Here is a 12,146-nt window from a genome sequence, read left to right as displayed (position 1 = left end):
ACACAGCACGGCCATTCTGAATTACAGAGAAATCTGGCCTTACCTTCTGTTACGCACACTCACATGCTATCAACTGGTGGAAGGTTTCTGTATTGCGGTTGGGGGAGAGCCTCACTGTCAGGCGGTCCCAGGCTGTGGCCCCACCTCTGCTGGACTCAGACCTGAGCTGGGATCCCAGCTGGGTGCGCGTTGGCTGTGTGACCCACAGCAGGTTTCTCTACCTGATGGAACTCTTTCCATGTGGATGCCACTTCCTCCCAAAGTGGTTTGGAAGACTGAACGAGGCAGTGAGGGCAAGGTGTGTGGTACACAGTAGACTACAAAGCACTCCCTGTCTGGCTCCCTGATCCTGGGGATCTTGGAAGGAACACCGGACCTGGATGGGTTGGAGGAATGCCCTGCCAGGCACCTGTGCCCTCGCTAGTAAAGTGACAAGGTGACAAGGCGACAAGGCAACGCCTACTCTGTTCTGCCTGCCTACTCTGTGAACATTGGGAGCGGCCTTTGAAAATCATGAAGTTAGGGTGTGTGTTGATATTAGGGAGCTTCTAATGGGAAGACTTTTAAAAAAATATAATCAGAACTTCCTGGGCTTGAATCCCAGATCTTGACCTTATAGTTGGGGTGTATGACCTTGAACAAGTTACTTACACCCTCTCTGGCTCTCACCTGCCTCACAGGTTTGCTGTGAGATTAAATGATGTACTGTGTGTAGAATGGGGCATACAGAAGTAGTACCTAGTGAATCTCAATATGGCTTTTCCTTGCATATAGTGTGACTGTTAATAACATTGAGGTTTTAAATGCCAGTTTTAGGGTATAGAATTCATTTCCACTAGCATCTTGGAAGAAGATAATTGGAGAGGGGAAGCACTTAATAAGAGAGGGTGTAACAGCCTTCCCCCTTTACTGAGGGGAAAATGAGTCAAATACGTGGACTTTGGATAGGAAACTGGTAAAAATAGAATAGAACTGAGATGGTAGTTTTTCAAAATTAAAAAAACAAAAACAAATCAAAGGAATCGCATATACTAAAGGCTTAAGGGAATGCAGTTCTGTTCCCACTGTTGTTATTCCCATGTTGACAGCTTATCTTTTTTCTGGAAAGAAGTTCTGGCTAGACCTGGGCTAACTTGGGAGAAGCGTATGGAAGATGCTTTCAGCAGGAGTGCTCTCTTTTTATGGAAAGGTGCTCTCCTTGGGAGATCCTAAGCTTCCTGAGGGCTGTTTTGAGGCTTTTGTTACATCCTTGGTGCCCAGTACAATGTGTGGTGTTCAGTAAGTATCAGATGAATGGTTAAAGGATAAGTGATATTTAAGTGCTGGTTAAGCTGTACAACATTTCTGTTACTCCTCACCCGAGGATATTTTTCCATTGATTTTTTAGGGAGAGTAGAAAGAGAAGGAAAGACAGTGAGAAACATCGATGTGAGAGAAACACATCGATTGGTTGCCTCCTGCATGAGCCCCCCACCAAGGCCCAGGCTGAGTAGGAGCCTGCAACCAAGATATGTGCCCTTGACCAGAATTGAACCCAGGACCTTTTGGTCTGCGGGCCGATACTCCATCCACTGAGTCAAACAGGCTAGGGCCATTTCTGTAACAGTCTTTGAAGAGACCTCTACTTCAGGCACATTGTAGGTTGCTCAGCATAGAGCCTGATACATATCATGTGCCCAGTAAATGGGCAAATGGAGGAGTGAGTATGAACTTAAGTATAACTCCCAATTTGTTAAGGAGTTTTGGAAGCATGACCCGTTTATAATTTGGGAAGCCATGAAAATTCTTTTAAGCAAAGAAGTAAAGTTGAACAATAAGAAGGCACCACAAACCCTAACTGGTTTGGCTCAGTGGATAGAGCATCGGCCTGCAGACTGAAAGGTCCCAGGTTCGATTCTAGTCAAGGACATGTGCCTTGGTTGCGGGCACATCCCCAGTATGGGGTGTGCAAGAGGCAGCTGGTCGATGATTCTCTCTCATCGATGTTTCTAACTTTCTATCCCTCTCCCTTCCTCTTGTAAAAAAAAAAAATCAATAAAATATATCTTTAAAAAAAGAGGGCACCACAAGTGGCATATTGACCAGGAGACCAGGTAGGAAGGTGTCATTGGCAAGAAACAATGAGGGCTGGGGGCGGGGGGGAGGGTAAAGATAGGGTTGGTCCCTCGCATCTGTACCTTCACATTACCAGCCCAGAGGTGAGCCGGGCTGCAGCTAACTGATGAAGCTCAGACCCGGGGGCAGTGCCCATGGCTTAGCTTTGGGCAGGAGCTGGGGCAGCTCATCAGAGGAAGGGTGGGATTGCCATAGACAAGCTTAAAGAACAAGGAATGGATGTTAAGAGGATTCTCATGTACTGGCTTTTGTACTTTTGGGAAGTGGGAGAAATCATTTGTCTCGGGGAAGGGGGCGGTGTTAAGAAGAATGAACACTCCCTTACTTGGAAAGGAACTCTTCTCCATGCTAATGTGGCCAGAGTCCATCTTCCTGTGAATTCTGGTGCTCTGCGGGATTACTCCACAGGGGATTCCCATCCTGCGTTCAACGGGATTGGTCCATAGGACACTCTGGATTTCACATCAGTAACCACAGTTTTGTTTTGATCAAATGCCAAAGTCTGTGAAAAAGATTTACACAAATCCTGCAGCAGGTGCATTTGGAATACCAATGGACACTCCTCTTGTCGTTCTGTCTCCATGAAGAAATGCCCTTGATCCCTCCGTAGACAGCTTGTTACTTTAATGACCCACTTTTAAATTGCTGTTTGAAAGCGGGGAGATGAACTGACCTCGGCTGACTAAATATGCACTGGGATGGAATGGAGGTGTTTCCCTCATTGTCACTGTAAAGTGTACTGATCCCATATAATAAAGGCTAATATGCAAATCGACCAAATGGCGGAATGACCAGTCGCTATGACGTGCACTGACCACCAGAGGGAAGATGCTCAATGCAGGAGCTGCCCCCTGTGGTCAGTACACTCCCAAAGGGGGAGTGCCACTAGGCCAGAAGCCAGGTTCACCGCTGGCCAGCGCAGCCTTGCCTCCATGGCAATGCTAAGGATGTTCGACTGCAGGCTTAGGCCTAAATTGTCAGTCAGATGTCCCCCAAGGGCTCCCAGTCTGCGAGACGGTGCAGGCCGGGCTGAGGGACTTCTCCCCTCCCTTGCCTTCCCCCCTGAGTGCACAAATTTTGTGCATCGGGCCTCTAGTGCTTTTATATGATGCTTGCTCATATAGGTAAATAGTATCTGTGTACAGTTTTATTTTGCATCCCTTTTAATTTCCCCTGCCAAACCATGGCAGCCCTGCTTCCCACCAAGCAAAGCTCAAAAGTTCCAAGATCCTTCTCCCATAAACACCCTCTCTGCTCTTTGAAATTTCGTCATGATTTCCTAGCATAAACTGACTTCTTCTGAACTAAATATTGATTTTATCTGCATTCCCTTTTGGATTAATTCAATAACCAAAATAAAGTCTGTGTAATCTTTTCCCTATCTGTACTCTCACGCTGGGGGCAACCACTAGTTACAGGGCGAGGGTCCCATGCAACCGGTAAAGATAGGGTTGGTCCCTCGCATCTGTACCTTCACGTTACCAGCCCAGAACAGCCTATGAGAAACTCTTAGAGCTACTTGGCAAGCTCCGATGGACTTGGAAATGGACCTGATTTTGATCCAAATTATTCTCTGCACACAGCCAAGTTGTGTTAGGAAATGGACACTTCCTGTCATTAACTCGCAGCTTAGGTCATCTCTTTCAAGTAATGAAGGCAAATAGCACTGAAAATCCACTTTGGACATCTAGTGTGACTAATCTGAGAGAGCTGGTTTCTTTCTTGCTTCCTCACCACCCCACTGCTCCCTTCTTGCTTCATTTTTCAAACTGTAGCTCTGGCTCAGTTGCGGTTCCATTCATTCCCTCTACCTCCCTTATATGCTGGAGTGGCTATGGGTTGGAAAGATAGTCAGCCTGGTGGTCAGCTGCTTTCTTGGACCCTGTCTCCTTATGCAAAGCCAGGGTAACTGGCTTATTGGCCATTTACAACCACATCAGGTTCTTTTAAGTTTCTTCTAGAAATTGTCAGGCATTTTGCTAAGAGGGTAGTTGCAGAGAAAGCCAGTGGGGCAGACCCTGAGGAGTGGCACTTTTCTTTGGCTGCTGTATATCCCCTTTCTTGCTTGCAGTATTTATATCTGCACATCTCAAAGCAAAGATGGTTTTTCACTTGCCCCGAGGTGTGCATTCTTTCCTTCACATAGTTGAGCGCTTAGCCTGTATGAAATTTTATGTTCAGTTATTTTTTGTTTTGTTTTGTTTAATATGGCATTATGAAGTTTCTCCATATCTTTACAAGTTTCTTGTTACATAAAAAAGCACTTTGGTGGTTGGATAGTCTATCTTATGGTACATATTTAAATCATTTTAACCTTCTATTTTTTACAATTAAGTTGTTTTCCGATTTGTTTTAAACCATTAAATGTAAACTTTGAATATCCTTTTCAGTTTTTAAAATACTGTATATCCAGGCAGGTTGGGCTCCCATTGAGGCAGTCTAAGAGTTTTGTTTTATCCCACCCTAAGGATCGTCGGATCCTTACATCTTTGACAATTTGGGAAGTGAGAATGGATCTCATTTCAATTCTTACTGTTTTTGCTACTAATGAAATTGAATGCTTTTCGTAAGTAGAATAGCCATTTATGTTTTCTCTTTTGTGATTGTTTATGTCCTCCCTTTCAGGCGAGATTGCCATTTATGACAACTGATTTATGCTCTCACCCTGCCTCCGGCCCTAGCACTTCTATTTCCCCTTTGCCCGTCAAGGGCAGACATGATACAACTCCTGTTGACAGAACACTAATACTCAACACAACATGCTGGCTCACGATAAAGTGTTCATTGACCCCATGAAGTGATTCTTACCTGTTTCTCTTCTAATGTTTCTTGTCCAACTGCTTGGCTGACTCTTCTTGCCTCCCTCTTCGTCATTGTTTCCTTGACCCTCTTCTCCTTCAGCTGCTTGCTTTCTCCAAGTTACCTAGTCCATTCCGGGACTCCGGCTGTCATCCACAGCACAGACCTCCCCAGACCAAGCTCACCCCTAGGCTGCAGACCCACACAGCCAGCCGCCCCGTGGGGGTCTCCCCCTGGTGTCCCACTGGCACTCCTGATGCTGTGTGCCCCAAAACGAACCCGTTCGTCCTCCCGGCTGGAATTATTCTTTATTAGCCAGCTTTTCAACCTCAGCTCCCAGGGAACTCAGGCAAGGAATACAAATATTTTCATAAGATTCTTTCAGGGAGTAGAATTAATATTTTTGAGAATGAAAATATGGTGAATTGTCTCCTAAGGATTGGAAGACTTTATTAAGATTGCGAAATATCCTCCCCCAGGGGTACGTGTTTTTCAGGGGTTATGGGAAATACGGTGCTAGGAAGAATAAAGGGAAATTTAAGACCATGGAAGTTGGAAACAGCCAATGAAATTCAATCCGTTTTTAGAACACATATAACACACTAACTCCCAGAGATTTAAGACAGCTCAGCTTGCTTCCTGAGCCTTTCTTTCAGGCTCATTGTGACTAGGACACGGAAAGGTTCTTCCGCATGAATATGCTGTGACCGTGTTTTATTTACTGTGAATATTTACTATACCTGAATGTAGGCGCCCCCACGGGTCTGCCTTCTTTTATCAGTGTCAAGTGGTTTTACTGTTGGTACTTCTCCTAGACTGGGTTTCCCCCAAAACAGATTTTATGACAAAGGATCTAAGCACAAGTAGTTATTAGGGAGGTAATCCTGGCAAGCATTGAGGGAATAGGGATGTGGGATATGGAGAGAAGAGAGCCAGTGAAGGGATGTGTTTGAATGGGGTTGCTCGATCCCTGGTGGAATTTCAGGAAACAGCCTTCAGAATCACCCTCTCTGAGGAGCTGACAAGCTGGGGTATGTCTCCTCCAACTCACATCTGCCACTTGCTGATCTGCTCTTGAGGCCGGCCCTTAAGGTGTGCTCCTGCAGGCGAGGGTCTGCAGGTGGAGGCCTGGGTGCTTGCTGCGTGTACTGGAGTGGGAGCTGAGGGGACACTGGTAGGCACTGCAGTGCCTGCCGAGTGCACCGCTCTATATTTGTAACAAGTTCACTTTAGAGGCAGCTCAGAGGGTCAGATACAAAGCACATGCAGTTTGTTAGAGTGTACTTAAATTACATGAGTACCTGCTAGAAGTCAGAGTGCCTTTAAAAGCTATTGAGAATTTGATACTGCTGATCCTGATCCTGATACTGGGAGGGAAGATGTAGGGAGAGTCTCTGAGAGGCATCTTGATGTTGTTCCTACAATGGCATCATGCCTCAGTAACAAACACCGACAGGCCATTAGAGTAACAAATGGAACAACTGGATGGTTAGGCTCTTTATGGGTTGAGGTTTCCTCACTGCTAACCAGCCTACACAATTATAACTCTGCCTATAAGGAAATTACAAGATTTTTTTCCATACACTCAGATCTGGAAGAAAACAAAAATCTGAGGGAAATCTGTGGCCAGCCAAGTCTGAACAGAGCCACCTTCATTAGTTGGAGAATTCCTGGCGAAGGAAAGACAGTAGAATCCATTGCTGTTCGTGGGCCTTCTCTGCTATATGTATTTTGATGTTCCTTTTTGTTATACTCACACACCAGTCTTGCTGACATATCTTAACATGGAAAAGGTGTCCTACCATCCTGTTGACTGTGCTGTTAGTATTTAAGGCACATGTGTCAAACACAAGGCCCGCGGGCCAAATCCGTCCCGCCAGGCCTTGCAATGTGGCCCGCACTGCACTGTCATCACTGCACTCCGCTGCATTTCCATCACAATGACAGTTTATGACTGTTCAGTAAACCATTCGGCCCGCGATTTAGGCTGGATTTTAGATTTTGGCCCCTTCTCTGATTGAGTTCGACACCCCTACTTTAAGGGATGAGGGGTAAGATCTCAAAGCTATCAGATACGTAATCATTGAGACCTATTGTGTGATGCTGGCAACGAAGAATAGAAGAGGACCCCCGCCCTTCAGCGCTCCCACCCAGCCACGAATGCCTGGCAGAGAAGCCACTGCCACTGGAATGAGCTGATTTTATGGGAACTAAGAAAGGAACAATTAATTCTGTCGTTTGGGAAGGCGTCCCAGAGCTGAGATGTTTGACTTAGGCTTTAAGAATGACTAGGTTTCACTTAGGGATGAAGGAGGAGAAAGGAAAGGAAGTCCAGGCAGAGAGGAGAGTTGGCAAAGGTAGGGGGCCTGTAAGTGCAGAGCCAGGTCAGGAGGCTGTGAGTAGTTTGGTGTGACCGCAATACCAGTGCAGTGAGGCTGTAAGGCCGGTGGGAGAAGCCGGCTTGTGGAAGTCATGAGGGCCTTGCCCCTGCTTTTACCATCTCTCCCACCTCAATGTCAAAAGCGGGGAGAAATGGCAGCTGGGATGGGGCTCTGGGAACCACGATCCTGACCATCTTGAAGATTATGAAGCAGAAAGAGGGGGAGCTTCGATTGCTCATGCTCAGCCTGGACAACGCTGACAAAACAACTATCTTCAAGAAATTCAGCCCTGACCGGTTTGGCTCAGTGGATAGAGCGTTGACCTGTGGACTGAAAGGTCCCGGGTTCGATTCCAGTCCAGGGCATGTACCTTGGTTGCGGCACATCCCCAGTAGAGGGTTGTGCAGGAGGTAGCTGATTGATGTTTCTCTCTTATCGATGTTTCTGTCTATCCATCTCCCTTCCTTTCTGTAAAAAAAAAAAAAAAACAACAAAAAATATTTTTAAAACAGAATTTCATCAGGAAAGACATCAACACCACCTCCCAGACACTTGGCTTCAGTATCAATACCCTGGAGCACCGGGGATTCAAGCTGAACATCTGGGATGATGAGCAGGAGTCCCTGCGGTCCCACTGGCAGAAGTACTCTGAGAACAGAAGTTCTTGTCTGGGTGGTGGGCAGCACTGACTGCTGGTGCACGTAGGACTGGTAGCAGGAGCCCCTGGCTGGAGGCACCCTCATCTTGGCTAGCAGGCAGGACCTGCCTGGAGCACTGTCTTCTAATGCCACTCGCGAGGCCCTGGAGCTGTGCTCCGTCTGCAGCCACCACTGGTGCATCCAGTGCTGCAGCACCGGCCCCAGGGGTAACCTGCTGCCCAGCATCGATTAGCCTCTGGATGGCCTTTCCTGCCTCATCTTCCTGGCCGACTAAGCCACGCCTGGTGCCCCTACCTTGCAGTCTGCTCTCCCACCCACCCACCCAGACCCTCAGCAAGCACCATCGGTGGTGGGTGGGAATCAGCCAGCCCAACGAACACTCCCTATCTTCCTTTATGGCCTGCTGCTGCTGCCCGCTGCTGCTCCATGACCAGCCCCGCTCCCATGGCAGGCGGGCTGTGGCCCTGGCTCCTGACCCAGCCAGCCCACCTGCAGGGCTGGGAGGGGGCTGCCTCTGCTGTCAGGGCTGGGCCTCCTCCTTTGCTCAGCTGTGAGAGTAAACTGCTCCTTGTCCAGGGCGGGGGGGGGGGGGGGGGAGTGGATACCATTTCTATTGGCTCGTGTTCAAGTTCCCACCAAACATCCTGCCATTGTAGAAACAGCGTAGGTGCAGGGTGATAGATGGAGCTGCAGAACCTGTGTGGTGCCCTCATGATTCTCTCTGCCTTAGGAATTTCCACTTCCTCTTTTATCGCCCAGGGACTGTTTTTCTGTCATGGAATTCCCCATTCCTCTGTAGATACACTTTTATCCCATCCTTTGAAACCGCACTCAGGCTTCCAAGGAGATGTTTCCCTGATGACTTCATGGCATAAGATGAAGACTTAAAAAAAGTATTTGACACCAAATAAAGAAAGGCTGGGATATCTTGATTCTGGTGTAGTAAATTGGCCCCTGACTGCTGTGTATCTCTGGGAGAATCTCTGTCCTTGAATAAAATGGATGTAAGAACCATCAGTTGTGAGAACCAGTTCCAGCAACCAGATCCATAGATCCTTCTGTCTTCCCCTTGTCGGCCGCTCTCCCCAACACGAGGGCAAACAGAAAACGAGCATGGGGTGTTTTTTCATTTTGTGTGGAGCATCCAGTGTTGCAGCATGCCTTCACCGTGCACTGCTCTCCTCCACCTGCAGGAGCTGAGAGAGGGGTCTCATCCTTGAATTTGGGGAGACAGCTTTTGCTGTTCCTGTCTTGTGAGGGCTCTTGTCCTAACAGCCCTAAATGCTGACTTGACTCTGCCCAGCCCACATGAATCTTCACTCTCCACTGGGACAATTATTATGCTCCCACCAGAGCATTAGATCATTCGCCCCTGCCCCCCACCCCACCCCCCATATCATAGGTATTGAGAACTTACGATGGAGAACCTGGTTTTGAAGATGGGTGAGCTTTCTCTTTCTGATTCAGCAGAAAATTGTGTGGGAGGGTACAGGTTGGTGGCCAAACAGGCAGGTTAAGAAATAGTGGTTCTTCAGTGGTTTGTCAGCCCCTTGTGGAAGAATAGCTCTTGGCCTCCTGTTCTGCTGTTGGCTATGTTATTTCCACTGAGTTTTAAGCTTGGGAAGTTTAGTCAGAGTGAATCTTAACGTGTATCCTGTATGTCACTCTGGGGAGCTGCTGACATGTGGTAGATTTACAAAGGCCACACCATCCACTTGGCTCTTCCCATCCGGAGCTGGAGCTGTGCTTCCCTGCCCTCAGAATCTGGAGCGATCGATGCAGCACAAGCATCGTGTGGGTGCCAGAGCCTTGGCCTCAAGAGGTCTGTCGGCGTCTGCTTGCCCGTTGGAACTCCCTGAGGCTCTTGTCCGCAGCAGGAGGCGCGCTGCAGTGGCCCCTCGCCAGGCCGTGCTGACCGCCAGGCGTGTAGTGAAACCTTCGCCAGCCAACTAAACGTTGAGGAGCTTTGTTCCACAACAATAGTTATCGGACATACTAACTTCAGCAGTAGCACCCAACAACCACTCTGAAATAAGAAGGGGAAAAAATGGGTGTTTCATCAGATACTTTCTATGAGCTCTTCTGGCTTACAACTAAATTTCTGGGCAGGAACTTTCCAGAAACCTGAGGCAAGTGAACAGTCAATGAGCACATAATGTGTTTGGCACATGATGAATGGCACCAGAAAAATGGCACCTCATTGGAGCCTGAGGGGCCGGGTGAGGGTGGTGCCAGGGCTGCCTCCGAAGGGGAGAGGAGCCCAGAGAGAAGCTGGCCCTCCCACCTGCGCTCAGCGACATCATGCTGAGGGGCGGCGACAGCTCTCTGAAGGCGAGCAGTGTCACTCAGGCTCCATTCTTTTTTCTTTTTTTAAAAATTTTTTATTGATTTTCCACAGAGAGGAAGGGAGAGGGATAGAGAGTTAGAAATGTCGATGAAAGAGAAACATCAATCAACTGCCTCCTGCATATCCCCTACCAGGGATGTGCCCGCAACCGAGGTACAAGCCCTTGACCAGAATTGAACCCAGGACCTTTCAGTCCGCAGACAGACGTTCTATCCACTGAGCCAAACTGGTTTCGGCTCAGGCTCCATTCTTTCACCTTAATGACTGGATGGAAGCAGACACAGCTTCGGACGCGGCCCACCTGCTCTGCTCGCTGGCCAGCTGTGGGATGGGAGACCTTGCCCGTGTTCCCAGTCATCATTGCTGCTTCCTCGGAGCAGAGCTGATTAGCAGATGCTGCTGAAAGGGACGCATTCTCAGCAGCCCCTGGTAAGGGGCTTCGGGCCCTGATTGCTGAGTGCCTGGGCCTGGCAGCACCACGTCCGGGGACACTCCACCCTCAGTCTTCTCAGCACCCCAAGTCCAGGTGGGGCTGTTCACACGCTGGGACTTGGGCTCCTGCACCGCAGCTGGGAGGCCTCAGAGCCATGTCCATGGCCACACCCAGGCCCTAACATGCTCGGACCAGAAGCTTCTCACAGTCGAGCTTCAGCCACAGTGGCCACCGTGAGCTGGGAAGAAAGTGGGAGGCTCCAGAAGCCATGGGAGTGGGAGCTGGAAAGGACCCACTTGGTCGTGAAGCCTCCCCTTCGTCATGGCCAATCGCTCCCCTGGGAGACGCTGGAGCGCTCCGTCAGGTCCGCTTCCAAATGACTCAGGCTGGGAGCCTTTCAGCCTGTCCCCTGGGAGGTGAAACGGCTTTTTTCTGGGGAGGAACTGTGTTCCTCGCCATTGGTTGGGATCTTTGGTTGGTTGGCTCCAGCCCCATCGCTCCTGGCTGGTCTCCCTTAGACCACCCTGAACAGGCCCCCCTCCGCCTCTCGCCTTCCCACCGTGAAGTCTATGTCATGCTTCCGCCGAGCAGCAATTAAACAGGGAGGAGGGGCCTGCTTCCCTGTCTGAGGCTTTCTGCAGAGATGACTTCGCCCAGCTGCTCCAGCATTCTCATCGCCTGGTCCGGATTTCTCCCTGGTTTTTGGTCCCTGGAACATTTCCTACGTGTGGAAACTGCTGGTGCTTCATAAGCACTGTGAGGAGTATATATTTCGCCATAGGAACAGCATTTTCATGGATAATTGTTTGAAAAAAATCTGTTGAGTCTTTGCCTTGACCTTGGTTTGTATGGCACGGCCTAATGGGTGCAGGAAGCTGAGTGTGGAACATGGCTCCTCCAGAAGCCGGTGAGGATGATATCATGCGTCCTGCACACTGGCGGGCACAGCCGTGTAAACACCATGGTCCCGGGGCATTTTGTGGGGGGAGTTGCTGTAACTCAGGGTTCAGTCAGTAAACAAAGAAAATCAGGGTCTGGGTATCTGCACCGACCACAGCCATGCCAGGAACGTTAGTGAGCAAGGGATCGTGGTTTGTGGGCGTCTGACTCTTGTTCCCGATGAAGCTAGGAGATGAAAAGCAGGAGCTCACCAATGAGACCCAAGTTCTGGCCATGTGGCCAGATCCAAATTGGGAGAGCCATTTAGATCCGTGTTTGTTGAGCATGTTCCGCAGAAGGCTACAGCTCCTAGGGGCATTTTTAGGGGCGTAAGCTGATGTGGTGGGATCAAGGTGGCCCTTGTCTGCCCTTTGCTTCATAGTCAGCACAGCTCCGCTTTGATCTGTTTCATATGCAGAACAGGAGTTGCTTGTCAGATCCTGCTTGATAAATAGTGTTCCACGCTCAGAAAG

General features: G+C 49.0%; 1 protein-coding gene across 1 annotated transcript in view; it reads left to right on the top strand.

Moving 5' to 3' along the window:
- The window catches only part of LHFPL2 (LHFPL tetraspan subfamily member 2), a 126,150-nt gene that overhangs the window by 56,051 nt on the left and 57,953 nt on the right, over nt 1-12,146 (top strand). The gene's annotated exons all lie outside the window — the stretch shown is intronic.

Source organism: Pipistrellus kuhlii, unplaced genomic scaffold, assembly GCF_014108245.1.
Source record: "Pipistrellus kuhlii isolate mPipKuh1 unplaced genomic scaffold, mPipKuh1.p scaffold_m20_p_4, whole genome shotgun sequence".
Taxonomy (NCBI): domain Eukaryota; kingdom Metazoa; phylum Chordata; class Mammalia; order Chiroptera; family Vespertilionidae; genus Pipistrellus; species Pipistrellus kuhlii.
The sequence above is the reverse complement of the archived record's forward strand: the minus strand, read 5'-3'. Positions and strand labels throughout refer to the sequence as shown.